The 26946-nt window shown below is 49.7% G+C and overlaps 1 protein-coding gene across 3 annotated transcripts in view; it reads left to right on the plus strand.

Moving 5' to 3' along the window:
• The window catches only part of KIRREL3 (kirre like nephrin family adhesion molecule 3), a 368368-nt gene that overhangs the window by 132650 nt on the left and 208772 nt on the right, over window positions 1-26946 (plus strand). Inside the window, exon 1 of one of the 3 annotated variants that reach the window (XM_067310236.1) lies at window positions 20128-20134. The exons of the other annotated variants lie outside the window; for them this stretch is intronic. The gene's annotated coding sequence lies outside the window, so the exon portion shown is untranslated. Of the gene's footprint in view, window positions 1-20127; window positions 20135-26946 lie in introns of those variants that run through there. 3 annotated transcript variants of the gene reach the window in all.

The following is a 26946-nucleotide window of genomic DNA, read 5'->3' on the forward strand; positions in this document are numbered from 1 at the left end:
GCGGTTGGGTGTCCCCCCCCTTCTGGTATGGAAGGATCCTCTTTCTGCAAAATACATTATCTTCAACCAGGAAAAATAGGATCTAGCTTCTTCCATCAGGGGATCTCAAAGCATGTTAGAGTGCTGAAATAAGATTCAAAATAGACTTGGGAGAAAAGCAGCATCTCTCTTTTGTGCTCAGATTAAAATATAATTCTGCGCAGATAAACTTTACTCAATAACCCACGGCAGAGCTGAGGTACAGGACCGAAGAGCCGTGAAGGCTAGGCCATTCCTTCAGTCTCTTTGCCATGCTCCCTTGCTAGCAGATGCTCTTTTACGGCAGGTTTTCTGTGCCGGCGTGTGGTGGTTGTTCTTACAGGAACAGCGAGTGAATCAGCAAGTCCATCTGCCTGCTCCAAGGCAGGGATTTCTGTGCTTCTGCCATCCCTGAAAGAGGTTTCTCTAAGCTGTACTTAAGGTCCTACCGTGATGGAAACTGTGCTAGGTTATTCTTAGAAAGTTTTTTCTGATGTCTTTCCTAACTTCTTCTTGCTGCAATTTAAGCTCATTATTTTTTCTCCTATCTGCTGTGGACATGGAGAGTGGATTTCCTTCCTCCTGACACTGGCTTTTTATGTATTTGAAGATTATTCTTGTGGCTCTCCTCGGTCATCTGTTCTGTAGACAAAACAGCCCCGTTTCTCTCGCGCTTGCTCCTCTTGGGTCTTTCCGCCTCCTCCGGCTGTTCTCGCTGCCATCCCCTGGACGCTGATCCACGTTGTCTTTTCATGCACGCTGGTGCAAACCGGGCTGCCGCTTTATCAGCGCTGAGCAGAGTGCAGGGATTACTTCGAGTGTCTTGCAGATGCTACTTGATTGCATACAAAGAGCGAGCAAAGTCTTTGCGAGTGGGGGAAAAAAAAGATATCCTGAATCCGTTTCCAGCTTGTGTTGAGTATGCTGCCTGCCCAGGAGATGGTCATGAAGCTATGCAGACTGTGCAGCCCTGGGAAAGCCCTCTTGGGGCATGTCCGGTCCTCTGCTCTCACAAGCGACCACATCTGCTTGCTTACCAGTGTTTATACGAAAGCTAATTAAAATCTTAGCTGGCATCATCCGACGGTACTCCTGAGATGCTCTTGCACCACTTCACGCTTGTAGCAATTTAAACACTCTTAAGGTTTCCAGCCAAAATTCATTCCTATGGCAGTGTAAGTTCTGGGAGGGCTGGTGGATGAGCCACGTTTTGATGAAACGAAAGGGCAATGCGATCGCAATTAAATACGAGGAGCTTGCGTTAGGACTTCTGCATCCTGCAGCTGTATGATCACACTGGTAGGTGGCAATGTAAAAGCAGAATCAATTTGTGCGGTAGGACGAGTTCTCAGCGCAGGCCGCAAGCCTCGCTCGGGTTTGGGCTTCTCTCAGATGCTGGGAAGCCTGTCTGCAGCTGGAAAGGAGGGCTTGGTGGTGAGCGTTTGAGATGAGTTGCTCGTGCAACCTGGCTGCCTCGTGCAGCTCAGCCCCATCCTCTGCCTCCCCCCAAAGCCTCTTCCCACCCCCAGCTTTTCTTCTTGTCTGTGTTTATAGGCACCTTGCTCTGACCTCGAGGCTGTTCGCTCAGCCACCAGCAAAGATGTCGGGTGAAATCTGTACCCTCCACGCTTCGGGTGCTTCTGTGCCCTGCCCCCTTTGGTAATTATCTCCGGTCCCGCCGCTCATTTCCACCAGAACTTTAAACGTTGTTCCTTTTCATGTAGTGCAGCTTTTAATTTTCCTCCCCAACAGAAGCGATTGCTGATGTTGTAAATGCCACATTAGTCTCTGTGAAATGGAGACGGAATTGATTTTCATTTCAGAGATTTCACAGCTTGCCCCAGAACTTTCTGCTTGGTTGCTGGTGCTTAGAAAGGCACGGGGCTCTGAAGGAGTCAGAGATGGCGGGTGTAGCGTGGTGTATAAAACCAGGAGACTCTTACTTGAGAGAGAGATCCTCGTGCTTTGGTTGCCTGTAATTTGCCCGCCATCTCGGAGAGCTGGTGTTTTCAGCTCTGGCAACCTGCTCATCCTTGGAAGCTATTGCTCAGCCCAGGGCTGTCAGCGAGCTTGCGAGGCTCCTCACCCCTCTGGGGGCAAGGGAAGAGGTTAAGGAGCCGCGCAGTGACTTCTTTGTTCTTGGCGGGAGCGCTTGGATCAGCCTGGATGTGCTCCTGGATGTCCCACCTTCTCAGTGCGCGGTCTGAATCCCGGAGTGTTTTGTAGCGAGCAGTGAAGGGGAAGAATCTCTTGGTCTTGCTTTCCCCCCCCTTCCATTAAAAAGTCTTGGCTGTGTTTGTTCTTGTAGGATCAGGAATAGCTATGAGGAAAAGGAGATTTTCATGTGGACTTGTTCTTGCTAGGTATCAAACAGAGATTATCCGTCTCCATCATTAAAAAAAAAAAAAAAAGGCAACTCTGTCGAGTCACTTGACTTTTGCTGGCCTCAGGATTGAATCCACCACAGGCAAAAAGCATTTTCGTACTCTTTTATTTTAAGCCCAGCAATGAAAGCGCCTGTTAGGGCTCTGGTTAGGAAAATGCTTCCTAAAGGCAGTGGCTGGCTGTAGCATGAATAGAGGCTGCGGATTGACTGTGAATTACTTGTGACCGTTTCATTTGCTTCCTGACTGTTCTTGCAACATGTAGTTGTATTGTTGTTCGTGTCAGCGAGGCTTGTGAAGACATCTTGAAAGATGCTTGGGGACCTGCAAGTCGTCCGCGCAGGGAGCAGAAGTAGCGCCACCTGATTTACAAGGCTGTAAAGATGCCGTTCCCTTTTGTGTATTAGGCAGGCAGGGGAAGTGGGAGCTGTGCGAGGCTGGCGGTGTTTTCGGGTGAGCAAAGCGGGACCCCAAGCTGCACGGCAGCCCCTCTGTGCCCAGTGCCGTAGCTCTTTCTTTTAATGAACTACTCACGTTTAATCACACGAAGCCATGTATCAGAGCCGGACGAGCTTTGCGAAGGGAACGCGCGGGCCCTCAGCGATATCGCAGTGAATCATTTGCGAGCAACCCAAAGGCTGAAATATGTTTGCATCAACCATTTCTCAAAGAATGCTACATAAAGAATCAGTTCATAAATAACGAGGCTTGAACGTGGAAAGTTCATAAACATCAGAGCCTGTTGAACAATTTGCTGCAAATAATTCACCAGTGCAAGTCACTGTGGTGGGGTTTTATAGAGGGCAGAGGAAAAAGCACAGCATTCTCCTCTCTATTACCTTATAAATGAATTAAAAGAAACTGGGGAATAATCAGTTGTCTTCCCAAAATGTATTTTTGGAGCCGACTTCCTCCATTCCGGTGCAAATCTGAACTCCCCTCTGGGCAGTAGAGCACGATATAGTTCTGTGTACAAAGGAGGGAGGCAGAGGAGAATCGCAAGTAAGCGGCATAAAGACAATTTGTTTGGAACAGGGAGAAAGATGCACTTTGACAAGGATAGATGGAACGAGGTTGTTGCCAGAGAAAATCTTGAGGAATTGCGAGCCAAGGTGGGGGGGAGCCTTGGATGCTGCTCGCATGCAAATCTCGCTGTGTTTTTTTGGTTGTGAAGCAATAGAAGGGGAACAAAAATCCAAAGAAGCTTTGTCAAGTCTGGCGTTCCTTTTGCATCCAAAAGCGGGTATTGATTTTCCACCCATGACTGCTATAAATGAGAATTTCTGTGTTGAAGCTGAGGCCTGTGCTAGTTGTGTTTCTTATCTCTTTAAATATGATTACCTGCACTTCATGGTTTCATGGCTAAAATCATAATGAACTTTGCTGGTGAAGTCAGTCCGTCGTCGCAAGCGTGTCTGCGTGTGTGATCAAATGAATTCTCCTGCTGGTTACTCACAGCTCTATCTCCAGGCTACAGGTTTATTGACTCGCTGCTAATTTTCTTGTCAGGATAATTCTTCCAATCAAGATTTAAAACAAACTGGGAGGTTACTAAAGTGCCAGAGATTAAAGTCCTAATGCTTTTTGATTTGATTAAGGTACCTTTGAGCTTAGGTATTTATTTTAGGGGAGCAGGCGAAGGAAGGGGATGGGGGAGCGTGCACTCCGTTTTAGCTTGGCGCAAAGCTTTCCTTGAAGGGGCTGGGTTGTTTGTTGAGAGCAAATCCTTTCTTCCATGCCAACATCTGCTGTTCTGTATTTGCTCGCAGGGGAAACTTAGAAAAAAAAAAAAGGAAAAAAAAAAGAAATAGATTATTCCCACTGCATCAACCTACAGGCTGCTGCTGGCTGCAATTTTCTTCAATTTCTTGCCGTGAAAAGCAAGACCGTTCATTTTGTAAGTGCCGCTTTTGTGCGTGACCCATATTTTGAAAACTGATGGGGTCACCACCTCCCTCCTCCCAACCTGTTGAACCAAAGAGTGTTTGAGATCTGGACTAGATTATATTTGTCCGTGAGATTATTTAAAAGGCAAGGTAGCTATTACTAATAAGATAGTGTTCTTCTGTTTTTGTTTTTTTTTTTATTTATTTTCTTCCCCCCTTTACTCTCCTTTGGAAATGAAAATCCTAGCCTGGCGCCACCTGAGCAAGAACGCGCTTTCCTTCCCGTCTCTGTCCTTCAGAGCTGATTTAGAAAGCACATAATCTTTCCCCGTTCAGCAGCTTCTGGCCCTTTTCTATTTTTTCCCCCAACTGGTTGCTCTTAGGCTGGCTGGCAAGTGTTAGAAGATGTCTTAGCTTGGCAGGTAGGTTTGAAGACATCGTATTTGTGCGTATGAATACACAGTTTCAGAACTGAAGTTGCTTAATGCCGTCTCTCATTCCCATTCAAGGTTGGAAGCAGGGTAGGCAGAGCCAGCTGGGAGACAACCCGGCTTCATCCGCGTTCGGGACTTCTTTCTGTCTTTATTGCGTTTGGGTTGGGGGTTTTTTCATCTGAAGTTCCTTTTTTTTCCATTCCCTTTTAATCTCGCTTTCTATTAAAAGTCTTCCCAGAGCTAATGTAATAAATTTAGATCCAAAGCCAGATGCATAGCAAAACTTTTGGCAGAGAATACTCTATCAGAAGACATTGCAAATGAAATATGCTTTCCCTTGGGGATTATTCTACAGTTTAATTTAATTTGATATTTCAAATTGAATTAATTCAAATGGTTATGCAGTTTCCAGGGAAAACAGACTTCATTTATGGTGTTCTGCCGCCAAATTGTTTTGCTCCTATCGTATATCTTACATTGTTAAGCAGGAATGATAAGTAGTGACAATGTAGGCTTTTTCAGGGCCCTCGTCTTACAACTGCCATCCTGAAGGGAACCAGGACGTTCCCTTGTGCGGGGGCTTCTCTGTGTGGTTAATCCAAAATTTCCACTGAAACTTCTTTTGGCTGAAAATTAGATTTTCATCAAAACATGATTTTAAGAAAAAATAATTTGCTTGCTTTGAGAAGGTGTTGTTCTTATCAGAACTCCTACTTTTTGCTGGTTTTCGGTTTTCAGATGTGAAATAGTGACGCTTTGTTTGGGATCGATATTTTGGCGCGCTCGGCTTTGTGCCGTGGGGAGGACAGACATCAGGAAACAAATACAGTCCGGGCTAGCTTCCTGGCTAACACTTTTGGTTTGGGGTTTTCAGTTCTCCAGCAAAAAGTCAAATTTTTCCGAGGACATAGGTGGGAAAACTTGTACACTTTCCAACCGGATGTGGTTTTAGACGCCTGCAGAATTTAGGTGGCTCTGTTGCATTTGGAGAGAATCCATTACGTTTCATCTTCACCACCCTAAACCTTCAGGAGGGAGCGAGCTTAAAAAAAAAACTAAACCAAAGCAGAACGAACCCACCTGAACTCTGTAAAGAACAGCCGGCCGGTGTGGAGTCGCGCTCCGCTTGCCGTGGCGCTGAGCACTGTTAGTGCCTGGAGTTTCAAAGCGTCCCTGTGAAGGGGGGAAGCGTTGCTCCGTGAATCCCAAGAACAAGGGCACTGGAGAGACTAAAAGCCAAATATCAGAGGACCTTAGATACCCGCCTGGATTGATTTCCCCGTGGTCAAGTGCAAGAACAAGGTTTTTTGGAGAGCCTGGGGCCAGGAGCTTGTTCTCCAGGCTCTTCCATCCCATGCAGGATTGCTTCTGCTGGCAGACCTGTGCTGCGCAGGGTTACTGATGGTGTAAGAGCCCTAAAACAATTGCCTCCCAAGACCTACGTGGACTCCTGTGGGATTTCTTTATCATCTTATATTGCCTTTGAAGTGACTGATTTATTTAGCATGGCTTTTCCCCACCAGCTCTTATTACCCAGAGTCATCAAGGAACTTGCACCAAACTCTAAAGTACATTAAGACAAGGTAATTCAGGGAAGTGTTTGCATCTAGAAATATATGTAAGCACTTTCCTATCTGCTGGCCTGTAGAAAAGCCATTATTCTCGACAGGGGGAAAAAATATTGGTAATATCACAAGAGGCTTTAGAAGAGAACATAAAACTAGTTTCATTTTCCAGTCAACTGAGATCTAATATTTCCTATACAAGATGTTTGGATGTTTTAGAAAAAGGAGCTATGTTTATTTGTCTAAAGCGACACACACTCAAAAGTTCTGTATTGCGCTTGTGGGTTTTTTCCATTGTAAATGGTTTGGTAGGAAGAAAGCTCTTTCTCATCCATCACAGCCAGTAGATTAGAGAAATATAAATATCATCTAAAGAGAATGGAGCCGAGCGTCTGCTAACGACTGCATAGGAGAAAAATGAGAAGCGCAGGATCCGTTCTGACGGGGCAGATCGCTGCATGCTGAGATGGAGGCGGCCTTGTGTCCCCAGCCGCTGGGGTTTTGTCTGCTGGAGCGTTCTGGGACGAGGTCCCAGAGCGGTCCGTCTGCTCAGGCGTGTGGTTGGTGGTGAGGTTCAGAGGCCCCCGGTTTTGCTCCCAGCAGGGAGTGGAGCCCGACAGCCAGGCGGATGCTGCAAGCTTTTGCCTTTTGATCTGTGGCCGTTCCCCAACCTCTTTCAGGCATGATGGGAGGTTGGAGTCTTTGCCCGGGGGAGCTCCTGGGGTGACAGCCAGGCTGGAGGCACGAGGGGGGACAAAAGAGGCAATTACGGGGCCGGAACCAGTGGCTTGCAGTCAGAGCTGACCCTCTCCTCCGCCAGTTTGCAGGTTAATTGCTGTAATTGGAAGGAGCAGGCCGCGGTGCTGAGCGCCCACGGTGCTGCCGGCTCCCGGAGGTGCAGCGAGGTCTCCAGACCCCGACTCGCGCCCCTGGAAGAGGGGTCTGGGCTGCAGGTCTTCTGTGCACTGTCATGTCTGACTGCAGTTTGAAGGGTTTAAGTATCTGGATTTTCTGTTTTCCTGTTTTAACTCCTCTTTTTTTGTTTTTTTTTTTTTTGTGAGAGCAGTTTCCTCTTCAGTGCTCCACCAGCAGCAAGGACAGCAGCCAGGAGTTCTTAACCTTGAAGCTTCAGTGCTTCACTTTTGATTGTGTGCTTCCAGTGGTTTCAGTGCGGAAACCCTGTTAAAGCTGAAGTGGCTCTTTGGACGTAATCAGGGAAACAAACCCCAGTGAATTAGTGCAAACGTGATGGTGTGCAGAATACGCGGGAGCGCCTGGTGCTCTGCTGCGTCTCACCACTTGCATTGCGCGTGCAGAGATCAAACCCACCTTCCAACACCGATTTCTCTTTTTTCATCTCCTCTCAGTGATTTACCTTGCAATCTATCTTGTCTGCCTCTGAAATCGCTCCGTCCCTGGGAATGGGCCTGGAGGCAACGCGCAGACTTGCAAGTGCAACGGCCTGAACATGGGCAGGCAGCCAGGGAAAGCCTTCTCTCCGATGGAATATGGCAGCGTCGTGTTGGTTTTGCTTCTTCTCCTTGCGCATCCTTTCTCCTACAATTAGGTCTGGCTCAGGCCTGTGGTCTCATGGGCTGTGTTTGCAGGGTCAGGACTTTGAAAAGTAATTGCTGTAAGAGGTCCCTGTTATATAGTGCACATGCTGTGAACAGATGTGCGCCTCACCTGCTCTGCTGCTGTGTGCTGGAAAAACCATGTGCTGGAAATTAAAAAGTGCAAATCCTACAGGAAGATGCCCTTCTGTAGCCAACCCCGATCCTGCAGCCCATTTGTTTTCTTTCTCCTTTTGCCTGTCTTTAAAAAGTTGCTGTGGTTCCTCGGGACACGGTGTGCTCCCCAGCTCCCCTTTCTTTCTACAGCAGCGGTTTGTGTCTCAGCAAAGTCATAGTGTCAAAAAGCGACTGCCTGAAGCTGGTTCTGGTTTGGGCTGGGTTTTTTTTCCCTGTGCACCCAAGTAGCATCCGCGAGTAGCACTCCACGAGGGGCTGGAGCCCACTCGAGGTCACCGTGCTTGTGCAGCAGCAAACCGCCGAGCTCTAAAGAGCTGACGTTGATGCACGAAACAGAGCAGGTGAGGGGCAGCGTTTGGGGGGTTACAGATGGGAAACTGAGTCAGGGACTGTCAGGGGTTTTTTCAAGGTTCATGCAAACATCCCGTCTGGACTCAAGGTAAGGTGAGATAACTATCGTCTATAACTATCCACAGAAAAACTGTATTAATGTAGGAGGGTGTTATTTGCTGTCTCAATGGAAGGGGGAACATGTGGGACTCAGCAAGGGATGAGTTTTGGCCATCAGTAGCCAGATGATGGGAGTGGGGGCTGGCTTCGCAGGGAAGCACCTCTTTGCTCCGGAAGGTGGACTGGAAGAGGTGTCACTGGGCCCGGTTACTTGGGTAGGGATATTGCTGCCTGACTTTTATGGTCAAAGCAACTCAGGATGCCTTTTTTCCCATCTCAGTTGCAGTACGGTCTTTCCCTCCTCGCTCTCGGGATGAATCTTATAACCTATTATTGCAGCTACCTGCTTTGCTTCCGAATGAGCTGTTTGCCACCAAGGTTAATGAATGTTGAAGGAAAAGCCTTCAGCTCAGGTGATGAGAAGTATTTGCCCTGCGTGTTTTTAAGTGAGATAAAGCCAAGAGGAAAGACACTTGTGCACGCCCAAGTCCTCAAAGGTGTTTTAACACCTGATTGCTGCTGCCCACATAACCTTGAGTACTGGTATCTCGCATACTGCATTACTTAGGGCAGCTTAAAACCCTCCCCTGAGCCGAACGGGGTCTCGTTTCCCTGACCCCAGGAGTACTGGCTGTTGTTGCTTAAATACATCTGCGCAACTAAAACCTGTGATCTAGGAGGCTGTTCAAAGCAGTTTCAAAAGCCCTTTGGGAGCGAGGCTGCTGCCCTCATGACAGTTTAGGAGTTATTGATGGAACAACCTTTGGGGACCAAGTCCTGCCTTTCACAGAAGGAAGGGAGAGATTATTGTTTAAATAACCTCTGGGGACTGGAACTGATGGTGACCCAGAAACAGTTTATTTTTTTTATTGCTTTCCATAACTTCCCCAGGCTAAAACAGTCTCCAGTAAAAGAAAGCTGTGTTGTTACTGGAGGAGTAAGCAAATTGGCAGATGAGGGCAAAAGCTTAACAGACTCAAGCATCCAGGAGGCAGGAGCTTAGACAGCTCCATACCTGAGCTAAACAGCACTTGCGCTCTTCTCTTATCTTCCATTTTTAAGGTGACATTTGGTGACGGAGGGAAAGAATTGCTCTGTGGCGATGCGAATCTTTCCTCTCGAGACACAGCTAAGGACCCTGATTCATCAGTGGGAAAGACAGAGATAGCCTGATGGGGGATGCCCATGGCAGTGGGCCTCACCATGGGAAAACAGCAGTTGAGTGTTGAGATACCCCTCAAATGATCCAGCCAATGATCACAAGGCTCAGAAAGGTGAAGCATTTCACCTTTCCCCCAAAATTTATTGTTTACTTTTTGATGCTATAAAATACTGTTTCAGTAACTCAGGGTAAAAACAAATGTGGACTTGGCACAGGATGGCAATTCCAGTTTTCGGTGATGTGGTACTTGTCAAAGGCCAACCAATTTCTTCATCCACTGAGGGTGCTTTCAAGAACTTTATTATTCTTTATCATTTGAGCTGCTGCATGGTTGCTCACTGGTCAGGAAGGTATCTCTTAGCCCGTGTGCCTGATAATGCCCAAATGCGTCAGAGCTAGGAGTGCGAGGAGATCCCTGCGCTCTTATTTACCAGTCCCTTACCTAAGTGCAGACCACCGCCGGCCCTAATTACTGCAAGGTTGAATTCGGGGTTGTGGCCATCAGTTTGCTCACTAGCAATTGCATCAAGACCTTTCCATTCACTTTGTGGAAGCAGCTCATCAGCTCTGGCACATAACAAGTCTTAAACTCTGTGACCCGGGCAGCATTTTAGCCAGCACAAAGGGGTTTTTCACTTGTTTTTCTAAGTGATTTTTGCACTGAAGGGCACCGTTCTGGCTCCATATAACAGCCCCCTCGGCCTAAACCATCGGTGTGGAGTCGATCCCAGGCCATCAGCACTAAGAGCACAAGCTGTAGCATCTTGGGCTCCGGGAGAAACGTTGTCATATCCTATTACTGTGAGCTCTTACACTCTTATGAGCACCAGCCACGAGCAGGGAATGTGACAAATGCAGTGCTAGCACAGATGTAGAGAATAAACAAGCCTTTGCCCACATTAGTGGATTACTAATGAGGAGAGACCTCATCAACTGCCCAGACGTCTAATTTGTCATGCCTACAATTACACTCGGTCGGGAATTGTACATGGCATGGCATTTCTTGACACAGAAACAGTTCTAGGAGAGAGAAATTTCCAATGGGAAGTTGGCCATTCTCCTTTTTCTATCCTCCCTTAGCTTTTGGAAATCTCATTTGGATCGAGCGTTTTCTGGTGCCAGACAAAAGTACGTCCCTGACTGCTTCTCGTTGTTGAGCTCCCGGATTTCCGAGCTCTTCCCATGGCTGCAGCCCATCAGCCGTGGTGATACGGCAGCGGCACGGTTGCCTCTAGCTGCCAGCCAAGCAGCGATCCTCTGTGGGATGGGACACGGAAGAGACTAAATCTGCACTCTGCATTGTGTTATTGCCATGTTGTGAAATCTGAGGTGTCCGGTTTTGCAAACCGGTACCAGGCGGCCTGTGCACGTGTTCCCATTCATGTTGCATGAACATCTCCTGCTGCCCAGCAGTGTCTTGATTCACTAACTAATTAAAGTTCATGTCACACAGGGAAGATGTAAAATGCTATCTGAGTGCTAGATGTTATTATTTTAAGCTTCCCTTCTTTTCCTGAGGCATGGCAACTCCCCAAATCCCAGCTGGCACACCACATCCAGCCACAAAACACTGCTAATTGGGTGTTTCTCCTGTTGACCTCATTTCTCAAGCAGACTTTGGCTTTTTTTTTCTTTTTCTTTTCTTTTTTTTGCCAAGAGAGCCCAGATACTAGACAGACAAAACCCAGCAACTTGATGCGTGTCGTGGCTAATGCTTTGTTGCATCTGTCTTCAAGACCCTGCCCTCCTTTAAGGTACAATGATGCTGCTCTTCCTCCCCCTTCATCCCTTTTACAGAGAAGGAAATAAAGGATAGGGAGTAATCACTAAGGGAAGGGAGGGATCAAGAACAGAGTGATATTTCTGTAAGAGTTTTCAGGCAGACAGGACCTACTCTGCAGCCCCTTCCCATCAGGACTTTATGTCCTGCTTCAGTAGAGCAGTGAAGATTTTCTCCCTTGTTGCCCAGCTAAGGTTGAGTATGATCAGTCCTTTCTTTTTCCTCTTGATGCTCTCACCGAGCAAGGCAGGGTGCTGGCTCTTCTTTGGGGAGTAGGACTGGACAAGCCTGCAGCTCCAGCTTCGTCTCGATGGGATGGGGATGAAAGTATGGGTGATTGGCTTCAGTTGATCCCCAAGGCCACCAGCAATACCTTGCAAAGACATGAAATGCAGCCACTTTTGGGGTGAAGCAGAGCAGGTGACAGACTCGGGACAGCATTTCAACTCATAAAGCAGTCTGGGCAGCCGAAACTGCAATGGGGATCTTAAAAAGGACCAACATTTTGGAAAGTAGTTGGGACAAGGGTTTCCATCTTGCTCATAAGGAAGCGAACACGGGGTTTTTCCATGACTAGCAGAGAACGGGGCCTCAGCTTTGTCTCACCTTTGCAGACTGAATGGCCCAGAGCAAACCTCAGGCCCAGATCTGTAAATCGGCCCAGCTCTTCTTGCCTTCAGTGCAGCTAAGCTGATTTACACCGGAGGAGGATATGGCCAGCAAGGCATTATCAGGTCTACTATCCTTAAGACGTTTTACTGTAACAAGATTTGGATCCTGAAAGGCATCTTTTGTTGCCAATTCCCCTTCAAAAGGTAAGGTGACTTGCGCTATTAATGCTATAATGCTCAGCGAGTCTATGCTGGTATGACTCCCGCTGCCTGCCGAATGCGTTGGGTTCATTAGAGCTGGCTTTGTTCAAGTCTACGCGACCTGGTTCGCCTCCCGAAGAATCAAGTATCATCCCATTAATTCCTTAATTGTCTGGCGTTATTGAGAAAGTGCCTCCTCCAGGAAAGGCTCAATGTCACATTGTGGAGGTGGCAGATGGAAACCTCACCCCGGTGTTCTCAGTGGCGTCTTGTTTTCCTTTCCCTCATATTTATGAAAACATATTTGATTGTTCCTCCGATTCTGCCCCATCTGCCTTCCCCTGCGTTAATCCGTTGTGCCGTTTCCCCTGTAGCCTTCATTACCTCCTTAAAAATGAGTGCGGAGGGAAAACACGATTAGATGCCGCTTCGGTTAAATAGTACCTTGAAAAACAGAACAATGGCTTTAAAAATAAGGAGAGAGTGCAAATCGCACAGTTTGAACTAATGATGGAAATTACCTCAGGTTAACTTGGTTTTTAAATCAGAGGTTTGGAGGGAGGTTTTTTTTTTCTTTCCAGCGAATTATGACAAATATAGAGGCCTGCTGGATGGATGATTAGATTTTTTTTTTCCCCATCCGCATTGAAAAATGAAATATTTCTGTAATATTAAATCCGTCAAATTGATCAAAGTGCTGTGTCGAGAAACGTTGTAAGCGCTTCTTCTCATCCAATCCCGATAGCGACTGCAAACCAGAGACCTTTCCATATCCCTTTCTGGAAAGGGCTGGAGGTGACCTCTGCAGAAAGAGTTCGTGCCAGAAATGGGGCTGTGTTTCACCATCGAATTCCCTTTGCAGGGGTCCTATGCAAGGGCCATGGATTCGGCACACTAGGGAAAGCATGAAACTAAAATACAGGGGCATCGGCGCTGCGCTTTTGTCTGTACAAGCCAGGTGTCCGTAATCTGTCCTAGCGTGGTCTGACTTTGTCTTGCTGTCCGGTGCTGGCGTCGTGACTGGGGTAGATCTGGCAAAAAAAGCTCTGTGTTTTCCTGCGGTTCTGTATAACCGGAGTGATAAAGGGATGTTTCCGTTTCTGGAGTACAACTTGATGAGTAAATGATGGGAATTTTATTAGTATTTCCCCTCTCCTCCTCTTGGTTTTCTTTCCTCTACTCCTTTTTCTGGAGAACAAGAAAAGCAAACAAACCAGACCCCCCCAAATATTTGGTAAACCTTTGAGAAAACGAACACGCAATGTGTGCAAACATTTGTAAAGGCTGTAATTTGGGGCTTTGCACTGTAGGAGAAATGCAGAGCATGTCCAAACAGGCCAGCCGAAAAGGAGGCTTGTTAAAAGCAGTCAGCGAGGAAGAGTTGAAAGGGTTGTGGTTTGCTTAGTCTAGAAAGTAAGGGAGGACATGATGGTCTTCCACGGGGTGAGAGGTTGTTATAAACTGGATGCTGAGCGGTTCTTTTCCGTTCAGAGTAGTGACGAGATGAGAAGAAATCAACTTGGTTTTCAGCAAGAAAGATTTATGTTAGTTATCAAAGGGGAAAAAAAGATCCCTTCCGTTAGGGCGATGGAGCACAGCACAAGCGGTTTGGGATATTATGGAGTCTCCTTCACTGGAAGCTTCATTAAGAACAGGTTGTACAAATATCCGTTGGAGATTGCTTATGTATACTTGATCCTGTCCCAGGGGAGGTGTGGGGGTGGCGAATGACCTGATGCCTCTTTTGTTTATACAATACCGCACTTAAAAGAGCTTGAGAGTTGCTTCTGTTGCTGTTAGATCTGCAGTGCCGTTCAGCATGAAACTCCTGTTGTCTTCAAACAAAAACAAAGCAGGGTGAAAAAGGCATTAGGCTTTTGAATATGCTTGCGTGTCAGAAAAACACGTTTTCTCGCTCTAGGAGGATTATATAGAGGTGTGTCCTGAACTTCCCTAAAATTTGCAAAGAGCGGTGAGTTTGGTTCATCTGTCATTGAATATGTGGTGCTTTCTCCATGCAAAGTGAGAATTGAAAGATGCTTATGGTCTTCCTAAATTGTTTTACTGCTTTGTGCCTCAGTTTCCTCCAGCTCCCTGTGTATATATGCGTTTGCCATCACAAGGTGAAAATCTCCACCCTTCCACCTATTGATTATTCTGCTTTAGGGACTCAAAACTCTTTGTGCTCTTGACTAACACTCGCAAGGAAAAAATAAGCATTTTATCTAGTTACACAGATGGGGAAACAGGTGTAAAAGAAATGAAGTCATTTTTCAGCAAGTCGCTGGACAGAATCACCGACAGAAAGCCAGAGCCCTGGTTCCTGGTGCGGGCTCTGGTGAGTGGCCTGTATGCTGGGGTTAACCTACGGGAGGCTCTAACACAACTATATAGAAATCGGGTGGTGTTGCGGATGGAGGGAAGGAAAGCAGCAAAGAAATGGATTACTGCAACTTTGCTGCTTACAAAATTAGAAACAATTTAAGGATTTAAGGATTAAGTACCATTAATTACTGCCCAACAAATGCTGAACTACAATGGAGCACTTGTGGAAATAGACAGAACTTCTGCATGAATACGAAATGGCTTCATTAATGCTTGGTGCACTTTCACTGAGTGATGAATTAATTGGTCCGATGCTTGGAGAATTACTGAGCGGAACAGCGGGCGAACGCAGCGGAGGTGGAGTGGGAGCCCGGTCTCCTTCCGCCCATGCAGAGCAAGTCACAAGGTGAGGGGGACTCTTGTGTGAAAAAATAAATAAATAAATGGGGAAGCTGGTTACCTAATGGTGGGAAAAAAATAGCAGGAAAGAAACAACCTGCAGCTGTGCCTCGGCTGGAAAATCCTAGAGCTTTTGGAGGTCAGGGTGGGACCGGTGGGGGTAAGGTGATATCCCCCCTTGCATCCGGAGAAGCGGTGACACCTTCCTATGAATAACGCTGTTTTGCTGCAGATGGTGGGCCACTTAGACATCAGTTGTGACTTGCCGTGACGTTCCCTGCATTTCTATTTCCTCCTTGCTTTTCACCTCAGCAGTAACCATGGGGCTGAATAGAGTCTTCCAGCTCATTTATTTTCTTTGGCTTCTGTGTTCAACCACAGCTCCTTGGCTCATGCCACGAAAGCTAGGTGGTCCTCTATTCAAGTCCCAGAGAGGCCCCAGACCAAGCGAGATGAGCGAGCCTGCACTTTATCCCCCTTACTCTAATGATTATCGCTAGCTCTTGCAGGGCCTGCAGCATCCCAGCATGGTGGCGGTGGTGTGTCACCGTGCTGGCCTTGCTCCCTTGGGCATACGGTGAAGCCTCTGCCCTGCCAGCGCCGAGTTCCCGTAAAGGTCTAAATCTAAAGGCCTGTTTTTCCCCAGGGAAGTCATGTTCCCTGGGCCTGGAGAAAGACTTGCTGCTTTCAAAATCAGGGAGAGACCCGTCTCGCCTAGGAGCCTGGGGAAGCGGTGACAGCTCTGACTGGAGACTGCTTCCTTGGCAGCAATTTCCCCCAGAAGAAGTGGAAAATGGGGAGGGAGTCGTATCTAGCCGGCATGCCTTGCGCCGAATAATTTTAGTTCCTCGTCTCGCTCCCTTGGCACGACGGCTGCCTGCGTAGCGCCTCGCCACCTCCCTTTAGTACATGTTACCTGAAGTTCAGCATCGGTTTTCTGTCCCTCAAGACTTTTTAGCCTTCTGTTCCGTTGCAGCGTTATTGATTGCTCACCCGGCCGTGGCCTGGAGCCCGTGCGAGGTGTGAACAAAGAGTCGGCCCCGGCAGGCCTGCGGCACAGGGCAGGATGCGCTCAGGTGGTTTTGCCATCAGTCTTTTTTTTCTTATCTCTTTCCTGCATTGTCCTTTGGCTGCTTCTGTGCCTCACGCTGCGCCGCTCTCCTCCCGGGCAAATTTGCTGCGACTGTTGAGGTCAGGGCATTTCTCCGCTCAGCGTGGGTCCCTTGGAGCTCCATGGCTTAGGGTCCCTCGGCTTGCTCGGTTTGCATTCATAAGTCTCACAGCTAAAGGACAAGGGTGAGAAATAGCAGAGAGGCTTTGTTCCCTCCCTGCCAACGGGAGATTTAACAGTGCTGGCGTAGCATTTGAGAAGGCACATGTAGGGGCTCTTTCTGGCCCATGTGGTGGACCATGGCTCTCCACCTCCCTCTGCCTGTTTCGTCTCCCAACCATTGCAAGCCTGTCATATCTTGAGGGTAACAGGGGTTGTCTCTTGCTATCAAGAAACATGAGGACCCTGGTCTTGGTTGGTGCAGCTAAATGAGCCTTCAAAATGTACTCCAAACGTTCCAGATTTGCATTGGCCAAAGAATGGTGGATCTCCAGCATGCCTGAGTGGAAGGATGCAGGTAGATGTGGAAACTTGTGTCTGCTCTCCAAGATAGGAGGTCTGCTCTACCACGTTAGCGTGATGCTGCCTTTTGTGCCCTGCCTTAGTAGTTCAAGCACAGTTAATGGTCCTGTACGACTCCTGGTCCAGAACCACCTCACATCTGGGCGGTTCAGAAATGAGATGAGCAGGGATACTCCTGTCTATCTGCACCTGCCCGTGAAGACATGTCCTAGACTGACGGTTAAAGAACTGGGAAAGAATATCTAATTAACAACCTTAATACTAGCAACATGCAGAACCCAGACCAAAGTTTTCCTAGTGTAATGAGCTGATAAAAAAGCAGCCAGAGGGAGACATCATCGACTTTATTGGGCTGGCAAACCCAGGCACATAGCAGCACATTCTTGAGTGCCATCTTCTGGTACCTTATATGTGAGCGAGCTGCACAGCTCTATGGATGGAGCAATGTGGTGACGCAGAGCTGCTGCCAGGCATATGGAGGGAAGTGTGTTTCCTCTCCACACCTCCTCGCAAGATGCGTTGGAAGTGGACACCTTTTCCCCTTGCTCTCTTTTCCCATGTAGCCTGCCGTTCGCTTGGCTGTTGTAAGCGGGTGGGAGGACCTCTGCTCCTCAGCGCGAGGAGCTGCACATCTGCCAGTCAGCCTCTGCAGTTAGTTGGTATGAGCTCCCCATGCCAGCTTGGGAAGCAGCTGTTTCCTGGTTTATTTATCCCCTCTGCAATCACCACGGGAGGATAATCTCAGCGACGTGCCACATCTCGTTTACAGCGGGCCCCTGAAAAGTTAGAAGTGCAAGTTGTGGGGTGGGGAAGAGGCAGGGGAAGATGTGCGGTCTTGTGCGCTGGGGATAGAAAGAGGAGTTGGAGAAATGTATAAAATATTAACTGACATTGTGGCAAGATACAGACGGGGTAGAACGATAATTAAGGTAAACAGCACATCAAAAGCCTAGCTAAAACTCTCATTTAAATTGAAAGTCAATGTAGAAACAGCTCATGTAGCCATGTATAAATGTGTTTCTGGGAACCTGTTAAGAATATTAATGATGATGGAAGCAGAGCAGCACTGATTCAGACTTTATGGTATGTGACAATTCAGGCAGCCACTAGGCTTGTGCTTGGCTGTTGGCATAAGGAAGCTGATGAGAGCTTGGATCTTGCCAGAAGAGGTTTCTTTCTGGGGAGGCTTTAGGAGAGAGGGATCCTAAAGCAAGCAAGAATGGAACCTCTTCTTTTGCCAGGGATGTGCATGGGTTTCATTCAGCCTTTGCTGCCTGTGTCACTCTTGGAGCTAATTAGTCAGGGACTTGCCAGAAAAACACTTAGGCCTTAATTCATACCATTAATGTTTCATACCAACGCCGCAGACCGGTGAGCTTCTGTCATTGGAAAATGCCAGTTTGTCCTAAATGGCAGTTTTGAGGGGAGTATATTGGTTTTGAGGAAGCTCCTTGAAGAGTTGGGTTAGAGTCTCTGGTCAGAGATACCATAACCCTGGCTTAGCCCAGTAGTTGGAAAGGCCTTTTCTGTACGACGTAGCAGGACTTGGACCCATGGTTTGGTTCCCTACAGCCAACCCCAGATTGTATCCTGCTCTCTGTTCCCTAGGCTTTGCCCAATTTATAGTTAAATGACCCAAATCAGATTCTTGCGAGTTCTTGCTTGGGATCCTCCAACGCGTTTCACCACCCATGCTGCTTTCTTGATCTTCCCTTTGCTTGCTACCGTCCCGTTGCTCCTGGTTCTGCCTGCTTGTCCCTTTCTACTCTACAGCACTCTCGCTCCCCAAGCGTGTCATCTCATTAGTACCTGAATATAGCGAGGGACCCGTAATTTGAAAACTCCAGTCAAGATTCAGACTGTACAAAACGAGCTGAGCAGCACTGTCGGTGAATGGTTGCGGACGCCTTGCTCCTTCCTCGGCACAGGAGATGACGCAGTCCCTTTCTTCCCCTGCTCAGCTTTTGCTGAACGTGGTCTGCAAAGCAGTGCAGTTTGCATTAAGGACCAGAAATCAGTGTCAGATTTGTCTCGACTCCAGCACTGAACACCTTTGGGCTAAAGAGCACATCTCTTAATTATTCCCTGTGCCATTTGCCCTTGCCTGTACAAGAACTACAATAGCTCTGTCCTTGGGGAGGACAAATTCTCCTTAGTCCTGATAATACCGTGATTTACAGAGGATTTCCCTGACTAGCCTTCAGGGCACTATGTTACCTAATGGAAGCAATTAAAAAGCATTGGGAAATGACCCCCTGAAAGTTCAGGCAGTTACAGATGAAATACGGGAATTAAGAGGCAGCATGTGGGAAGATGCAGAAGTGGGCGATTACCTTCACCCCAAGGGAGAGCAGGGACGCGTGGCTGGAGGAGGGGTGTCCCCGTGGGCACGGGGAGAATGTAGCGTGGCGGATTGAGCATGAATATTGCAGGGGAAGTATCTGTGCTCTCAGCCCCTTCCGGAGTTCATAAGACCCTGGGGATTTCAAGCTTGGGAGGTCCTTCCTGGGAGACTGTATAAAGGTTTAATTTTCCAGAAGTTTAAGTTTCCAGAAGTTCCAGTTTTCTCATAGCAGCAACAAGCTCTTCTGCAGTCTTCTAAGCTGCAGATCCTGAGCTGCTGTTCAGAGGAGGGCATCACCTCTGCTTTACAGATGGGGAAACTGAGGCACAGTGGGGGGGCAACAGCTTGCTGCAGGTGGCCCATCAGGACAGTGCCAGCGCCCGGGGTCTCCCTGCCTCCTCTCGTCCCCGTGTTAGACCGGACAGGCAGTCTTGCCGCTTTCTAAGCAGGCAAAAAAAAAAAACCCTTGGCAGCAGCCCTGGCAGGAAGATTTAGTGTCACCAGAGCTTTACCCATTAAATATCCTTTTCACCACTCCTTGCGCGGGCCAGAGCGGTCAAGAGACAGCGGCAATGAGAGGCCTCCCTCCCCAGCGCTGGATGGACAGCCCTAGTAATTTCCAAACGCAATGGCTTTCAAAATATTCCAGGCGCTGCCGGGCAATTTGCAGCCTTGGCAGCCCGACGGTGATTTGTCCCTGTCGAAGCGATGATGGCTGCGCCCGAGTTGGGGGCGGCCAAGGCCAGGCTGGGCGTCCCGGCTGCGCCTCCCGCTCGCTGGAGCGCAAACAGCTCTGCCGTGGCGGGGGACGAGCCAGGCCCGGTGTCCTCGGTTTGTCACCCGAGCGCACACCGTGCTTCTCGGCTCCCTCCTTCCTTCTTCGGAGCCCACGGCCCGACCTCGGTATTTGCATGAGCAATCTCGTGTGCAAATGAGCGCTAATCACTGCCTGATGCTGGGGCACGTAACCACCTATTGATTTACCCCTTCCTGCCCTGCGGCAGCAGCAGTGCAGAGCAGCCCACCTTGGAGGGAGGTTGCTCCTGTCTTCCGAGGGCAAGCGGTACCTGAAAACAGAAAAAGCAGAGACCTCTCCACAGCCCACCTCCTAGCCGGACAGAGGGTTTAGATGCACCGGGGACCTTCAGCCACGAGCTAGGCCCACGCGCAAGCTGTTCTGAACTACTACTGGTACATAGCTCATGTAACACTTGCAGGGGGAAACTGCAGACCTGTTGCCTCTTGGAAGCCTGGCTGGCTGCTGTGAAAGTCTTTAGCGGAAAGGGCAGCGGATTGAGGCTGAGCGCTCAGGGCATTTTGAGGGGTCCGTGGTTTGCAGTAGCAGACTGTCAGGAAAGTGTCCCAGAGAAATTTTTTACTTCCTTAGCCACATTAGCTCCTCGCCCCTCAATCGTAATTTTGCTTTGGAAATGACTAGCTCTAAATGTGATCCAATTTTTTAGTGCCGAGATGAAAATTCAATACCATGCAGAGCAGTCTCTAAAAATGATTGCGTGTTTAGTAAGGAGAGGAATTTCTACCACCCCCCCCCCCGCCTTGCAAACAGAGTGGCTGAAAGCTTTCTATCAGAATTTTCCCAGCATGCAGATATTGTTTTGACCTAGATGCTTAAGCATTCGTTTACTGCTGAAGTTTTGCATTTAGAGGTTTTAAGAGTTTGTATCGTGGGCTGTCTGGAAAGCTCTGAAAGGGAAAAAAAATAGTGAGGGCAGCTCACAAACTACAAAGGAAAACCGATTTGACATTATTATGCCTTCGTTTATTGGCAGCCCACAATGAGATGTAAAGAAATGTCAAAAAATCCCATGTGCGCGTTGGTTTGGTTCAGAAGAAATTGCTGTTTGCCTCTGCCCCGAGGCTACGAGTCGCTCTGCTAATGCACAAGGCACTAAAATGACCCCTTTGTTTTTCTTATGATCACTTCTGATAGCGCGCTCTGCCAGAGATATCATATCTTTGATCTCGCTGCGCCGATGTTAAGTCTCTCTTGAGTTCAGCAGCATCTCCTTGAGATTAATACTTCGTGGCATTCTCAGCACCAAGCTGTCCTAACCCATACATCATAAGATGTCACGCTTAGCACTAGCCTCCTGCCTCAGTGACTTCGCGCCGGCACAATAAATAACCCTTGGCCGGCTCCGCTCTTCCCTCTTTGTTGTGTACAAATAGTTTAACGAGGACCACGGAAACTCTTGGGAAGGAAGGAGAAAGGGAACTTTCTGCAGAAGCACCGCGCTGAGCGGACCAACCTGCACAGCCAGCGCGGGAAGTGGCCTAGTTCCCGCTGCCTGCCCTCCGGCGGGAGGGGGCTCTTTCGGCGCCCATGGCGATCTGCAAGGCTTGCTTTCCCTTCCCTCTCCCAGGCGGAAAGAGTGAAGCCGTGCAGCGGTTTCTCTGAACCACCTTATAGAGAGTGACAAACCGGTGTACCTCTAGGGTACCCATCTGCCAGCTAACTCATTTCCTATCTTGTCCATTAGGCGAATGAGTTATGAAAATTGCTTTCTGCTTTGGCTTTTATTTTGGCTCGGGTTTCTTCGCTTGCTCGGGTGCTTTCCAAGGGCCGGGCGGGCAGGCAGCCCGGCTTCCTCTTGCGGGACTGGCTAGGTGCAAAAACACCTTCCTTCTTGCTTGGCGGGGTAAGTTAGACTGGGTGACTGTCAAACCACAGCACCGCAGCCATGCAGGGGGAGCAATTGCTACAAAAGCAGTGTCCTTTTTCCGATGATTTCTGCTTTCCGTGGTGTGCAGATACTTCTGCTTGTCTTCCCTTGAGCTGGCTGTTTGGTGGATGGAAAACTGGGCTAAACCAGATGCCAACCGTCAGCTCTGTCTGCGAGGCAATGAAGGCCATCGTGCCCTTGTCCCGTATGCATACCTGTCACCCAGCATGGTCCCCCGTTGACCTGCTGGGCGTCGCGTGGCAATTCTAGCAAAGGGAAAAACAGATACTATGGAAATTGCACTTCCAGCCGGCTCCTGAGTCTGCGAAGTCGCTGACAGCAGCCTCTCTGCCGGTTCTGCTAAAAATTCAGAAGGGGCTGACTTTGTTAAGCAGCCAGCCAGGACTCTGAAACCCTCTGCGTTACCCTGGGCCTTTTTCAGGGCTTTTTAGGGGCAAGGTCCCCATTTTGCCCCAGGGAGGAAGGGAGCTGTAAGACAACCTACCCGTGATGCGTTGTGTCCATCAGAGGTTGGGCTACAGCAGGTGACTATGTCCAAGCTCCCAGAGTACCGTTTAATCCTGAAACATCAGATGTTGGGCAGGTACCGGAGATGCAGAGCAGGGGTGCGTGTCCCGTGCTTGGGGCTGTGCTGCTGGGGCCGTGCTGCTCTCGGTGACTCGGCTCTCGGGCCTGAAACTGGGTCGTGTGCGTGCTGCAGCCGTGGAGCAGGGGGAGTCCTGGTCTTTGCGATGCTTGAATGGAGGCTTTGGAGAGCAAACGCCAGGAGATGCAATCTGCTGGTGTCTGCGTGGAGCTGGAGGGGCTTTGCGCAAAGAGGCGTTTGCAGGGCTTTTTCATTAGTGCGGTGTCTGTCACTGGTGCCCTGGGCATTTACGTGGTGTTGCTGGTGCTGCTGAAGTCTAAAGTGTCGTTCAGCCCCTAAAAGTGACTCTTTCGGGAAGAAAGAGGAAAACGATGGGGGAAAACTGGGGAAACGATCCTGGACCTGGCGTCCCCTGCCTGAGAGGTGCTCCGCAAATGCGAGGGGACTATCGCGGGGGGAGAGATGTCCCCCATGAGCTCACCCCATGCAGCCTCTCCCTCGGTGAGGCTGGCGAGGGGGAAGCGAACCTGAAGGACTTGCCCAAGCCTTGCGTTCCCGGATTTGCCGGGGAGCGCTCCGTGCGTGCTGTGGCATTACACCGCGTGCAATGCGTTGCCCTGCGTAATGTGATGTAGTGGGGCGAGGACCGCGCTGCAGACTGTCCTTGAGTCCCAACCCGATGGATGCGGGTGGACGTTCAGCCCGAGCAAGAGAGGTTTGGTGTGTTTGCATACAGTTACCAACGAGAAAATCCTTTAATTCCCTTGCTATTTATTTTAGTGAGATAATTGAAAGAACGGACTAACGTCTCAGGGAGGGGAGCGACAACCCCTGTGCCAGGCAGTGCTCAAATTAGCCTGCCTTGAGCGCGTGAACCTGCCCGTCCGCCGTGCTGAGCACCCCTGCACGGTGCAGCTCCCCTCTTTACCCAGGGGCTCTGCCCTCTAATTTGGCCGTTCTCCTGGCTCTCTCCCCATCTTTCAAGGCACATTCAAGCAGCCCTCCGTGCTTCAGAGCCGGATGGTGCCTAGCCCAAAAGAGCATACACCAGATAGACGCAGGAAGGGATGTTTTCTCTGAAGAAGAGGTGATGAGGGCATGCGGCAAGAAGTCTCTCAAGAAAAAGGGGTTTATGAGGTGGATTCGATTTAATACCAGCCACTAGCTGAATAGGCCGGTTCGGTATCAAAGTCCAAGCACAGAGTGGGAGCTCAAGGACTGTGCTGAATCGCGGCTCCTTCTCCCGCCACTTCCCATCCTAACCCGTGCCCGAGTATCCTTGTGCTTAAAAGCCTGCTTGTAACGAGAGTGCCAGGCTAACGGGGCGCAGCAGGCTCGGGAGCACGGGCAAAGCGTGGGCAAAGCGGCCTGGGGGGGCCGGGAATGAGAAGGGATGATGCAATTAAAGAACTGCCCTCCAGCCTCCCCCCCCCCCCCTTTTTTTTTGAACTTCCATTCAGTGGCCTCTGGGGAAGAGGGTTTCAATTTTTTAAGTTCTGTCACAACAGGTTAGAGTATTAGCAATCATGGTTCACTGCCATCTGTATTTGTTCCATTTGTGGCATTTATGATGGTTATCCACATTAATTATTTTGCTGCTGAAGTCCCTTCTAATTTCAGAGCACTGTTATTTCTAAGAAAGATGGATATTAAATATGCCACACATCAGCACGGGGTGGCATTACACCATGCTATTAAGTTCTGATGCGAAGGCTTGGCAAAAAATAACTTTGCTATTTGTAATCACCGTGAAGTGTTTTAGTGTTGCAGCTCGGCATAAGAAATAAAGATGATGACAGGAACTGATTTCTTATTAGGACGCCGTGCTGGAGTTTACATAAATCAGAAAGGAAATAACTGTGTAACTCTTAGCTAGCCAAATCCATTGAGGTACCTGTTGGCCTGATGGGGAACGGGCACATTTGGAGGAGACCTCCAGCTGGCCGTGAGGTCCCTTGTCTGTCTGCGTGGGAGCCGAAAGCCTGCTTGGATCGAGGGAACCGTCGCTCCAGGGAGGCTCGAACGGCCCGTCGATGCCGAGGAAGGAGCCGAGACCCCCAGGTGTCTCGGGACCAGCATGTGACAGTGCAGAGACTCGAAGGCGCTTGCAGGAGCTCTTCTGGGCACGGGGAGCTTTTCATGTGCGCGTGGGGCTTCGTCGTGAAAGCGGGACCCTTTTGCCTACTGCAGTGCTTAGAGATAAGGCAGGAATCTCAAAGGCTGGTGGGCAGCGCTTGGGAGGAGAAAACGCCGTACCCGGAGGGGGTACAGTGCCGAGGATGGGAAGGGAAGGAGAAGCAAAGAGGGGCTGGCAGGTGCCTCCACGCTCCCGAGCTAAGCGCGAGCTGGGATGGGGGCGCTCAGGATGCTGGTGGGTTTCGAGGTCTGCGCTGAGATCCCACATCCCTTTGGCCACGGAGCGCCGGCCCTGTGCACGGTGCCCGCAGTGCCCCCCAGCCCTGCACTGCACCCGCGCTTGGGCTTAGCTGCAAATTAGCAGATTCTCTGCAGCTTCCCGTGCTAAGCAAATTCCTGGTAATTTGTTCTGTGATTCGAGAGCCCCATTCGCGTTGCCACGTGCCAGGTCTCAGGCAGCGGCTCCTGACACCCCAAGCTTCCTGGCTGATGCCTGACAGTTCCCTTCCCTTCGCGGGGGCACCGCCAGCCGTGCACGGAGAGCGGTGACGGGAGGAATCCTGCCCCATGAATATTCACGGCCGTCTCCGTTCTCCCCACGCTGCCGTCGATCTCTTTTCCGCCTCCCGGCGCGGCGCAGCTCTTGGCTCTCTGCCTTAGACGTGCGGCCGGGTGCCAGTGACAGCAGAGCGATGCCACCCTGGGAGCCCCCCGCGCTGCCACCCCGTCGCGTCCTGCCGTGCAGGCTGCAGCGGGCAGCGCTTAGCCCGGCGACAGGAGCGTCCCAGCACGCCCCGACCGTCCGCTGCCCGTATCAGCCAGCTTCTCCCCAGGCTGCGATCGCAGTCGAACCCGGCGTACGGAGGCGCGGGAGGGGCAGAACGGCAAGCGGCAGGGCAGGGCAGGGGTCCGTGCCCCAGACGAACCCGTCGGGCTCTTGTGAGCGTAGCTAGCAACGTGCCCCGAGCCCGAGGCACCTCTCCTCCCAAAACTTTGCTGTCTAGTCCGTCTCTGCGCTCTGGAGCCCCATGGAGTCGTGCTCCATCATCCCTAATTCTGGAGAAGATCCCCTTGCTGAGTGGAGGCTCCCTCTGGCAGGGCTGGAGGACGGTGCTTGCAGAGCAGAGGGAAATCCAACTCGCCGTAGCTGGAGTCAGCGGCCGACACAGCTGGCTGCGTCGCACCGCCGTGGTTCCCTCTTTGGGGACGTAGCCCCGCGAGATCGACGGGGCGGGAGGAGGAACCCCGCGTAGCCGCGCTTTGTCCAGCGGGATCGAACCTGGGGTGAGTCTGGCTGCAGCCGAATGAGGCGTGCGGTTAAACGACACGTGCAAGGGCCCCCGGGAAGGCAGAGACGCTGAAGAAGAAACTGAGAAAAACCAGTTCGCGCGACGCTGGAAGAAATTGGGGACAGGGCTAGGGAAGAGTTTGCCCGGGGTAGACCCTAAAGAACATTCTCTGTGATTTCTTCAGCAAACCAACCAGTCTCAAACAAACAACAAAAAAAACAGGTTGAGCTCAAATGCAACATTTTGCTCAACTCGCAGCTCAGATATTCTCTCATAGCAACCAGTGTTTGTACACAGGGTTCAGTAGGAGGGATGGGTATCTTGAAATGAAAAGTAAACCGGGGAGGGGACAAAGCTCCCTCCCCTTTTTTTTTTTTCTTCAAGCGTCAAAACAAATCCCTATAATTCCTTGGGCTTTTGATTGTTTGTTTTGGGCTGCTGTGGTTTTATTTCCCCGAGCCTGAGCAAATCTGGCAAGGCTACGATGAGGTTTTCTGGTATCATCAGAGCTGTGTCCGCCTCTGAGAAGTGTTGTAGTGCAAAAAGCTTCCACGGCATCCGCTCGGGCATCTTGGCGCCGCGCTCTCAGGGCCCCATCCCGAAAGGTGCTGAATGCTGTCCTTCCTTACTGATTTCAGTAGCAGGAAAGGTGCTCAGCACCTTGCAAACTGAATACGTGAGTCTTCCTACGCCAGCCGGAGCAGACTCAGACTTGAGTCCTCCTCTGCTTCGTGTGTCGGCACTCGAGCAGCTAATGCTCCGTACAGAAGGATACACCAAGCTTCCTCGACTGTTATTGTCTATTAATTAAATGCTAATTAATTATTAAAGGAGTATTTATTGAGATTTAACAAGTCTGCAGCTTAAAAAAAAGAAAAAAGAACGGCTGTGACAGGTGTTACACTTCTGTAATGAGGTTCTTAATAATCAATTGGCATTTGTTTGACTTAGAATAACATTCTTATTAAATCTAAATCAACTCTTTACTTGAGACACTTAATTACATGTGGGTTATTTTTTTCCCCCGCCTTTCCTTGGTGCAGCGGGAGTTCCCAGCCCGTGTCTCAAGGCAGAGACAGGAGAGGCTGTGCCTTAATAAATATGGAAGGTGATGGTTATTCATGGCGAGTGCCATTTAAGGAACGATTTCCCCGAGCTCCCTCGCGCGCTCGAGCTTCAGGGCTCGTCCTCGTTTCGTTAGGAGAGCTGGCGTTCTGGGGAGAGTTATTTCACTGACGCCAGCCGCAAAACCTCTGTTCCCATCCACGGGCAGGCGCCGCCACCGAG

The sequence above is a fragment of the Apteryx mantelli genome, chromosome 23 (assembly GCF_036417845.1).
Source record: "Apteryx mantelli isolate bAptMan1 chromosome 23, bAptMan1.hap1, whole genome shotgun sequence".
NCBI lineage: Eukaryota > Metazoa > Chordata > Aves > Apterygiformes > Apterygidae > Apteryx > Apteryx mantelli.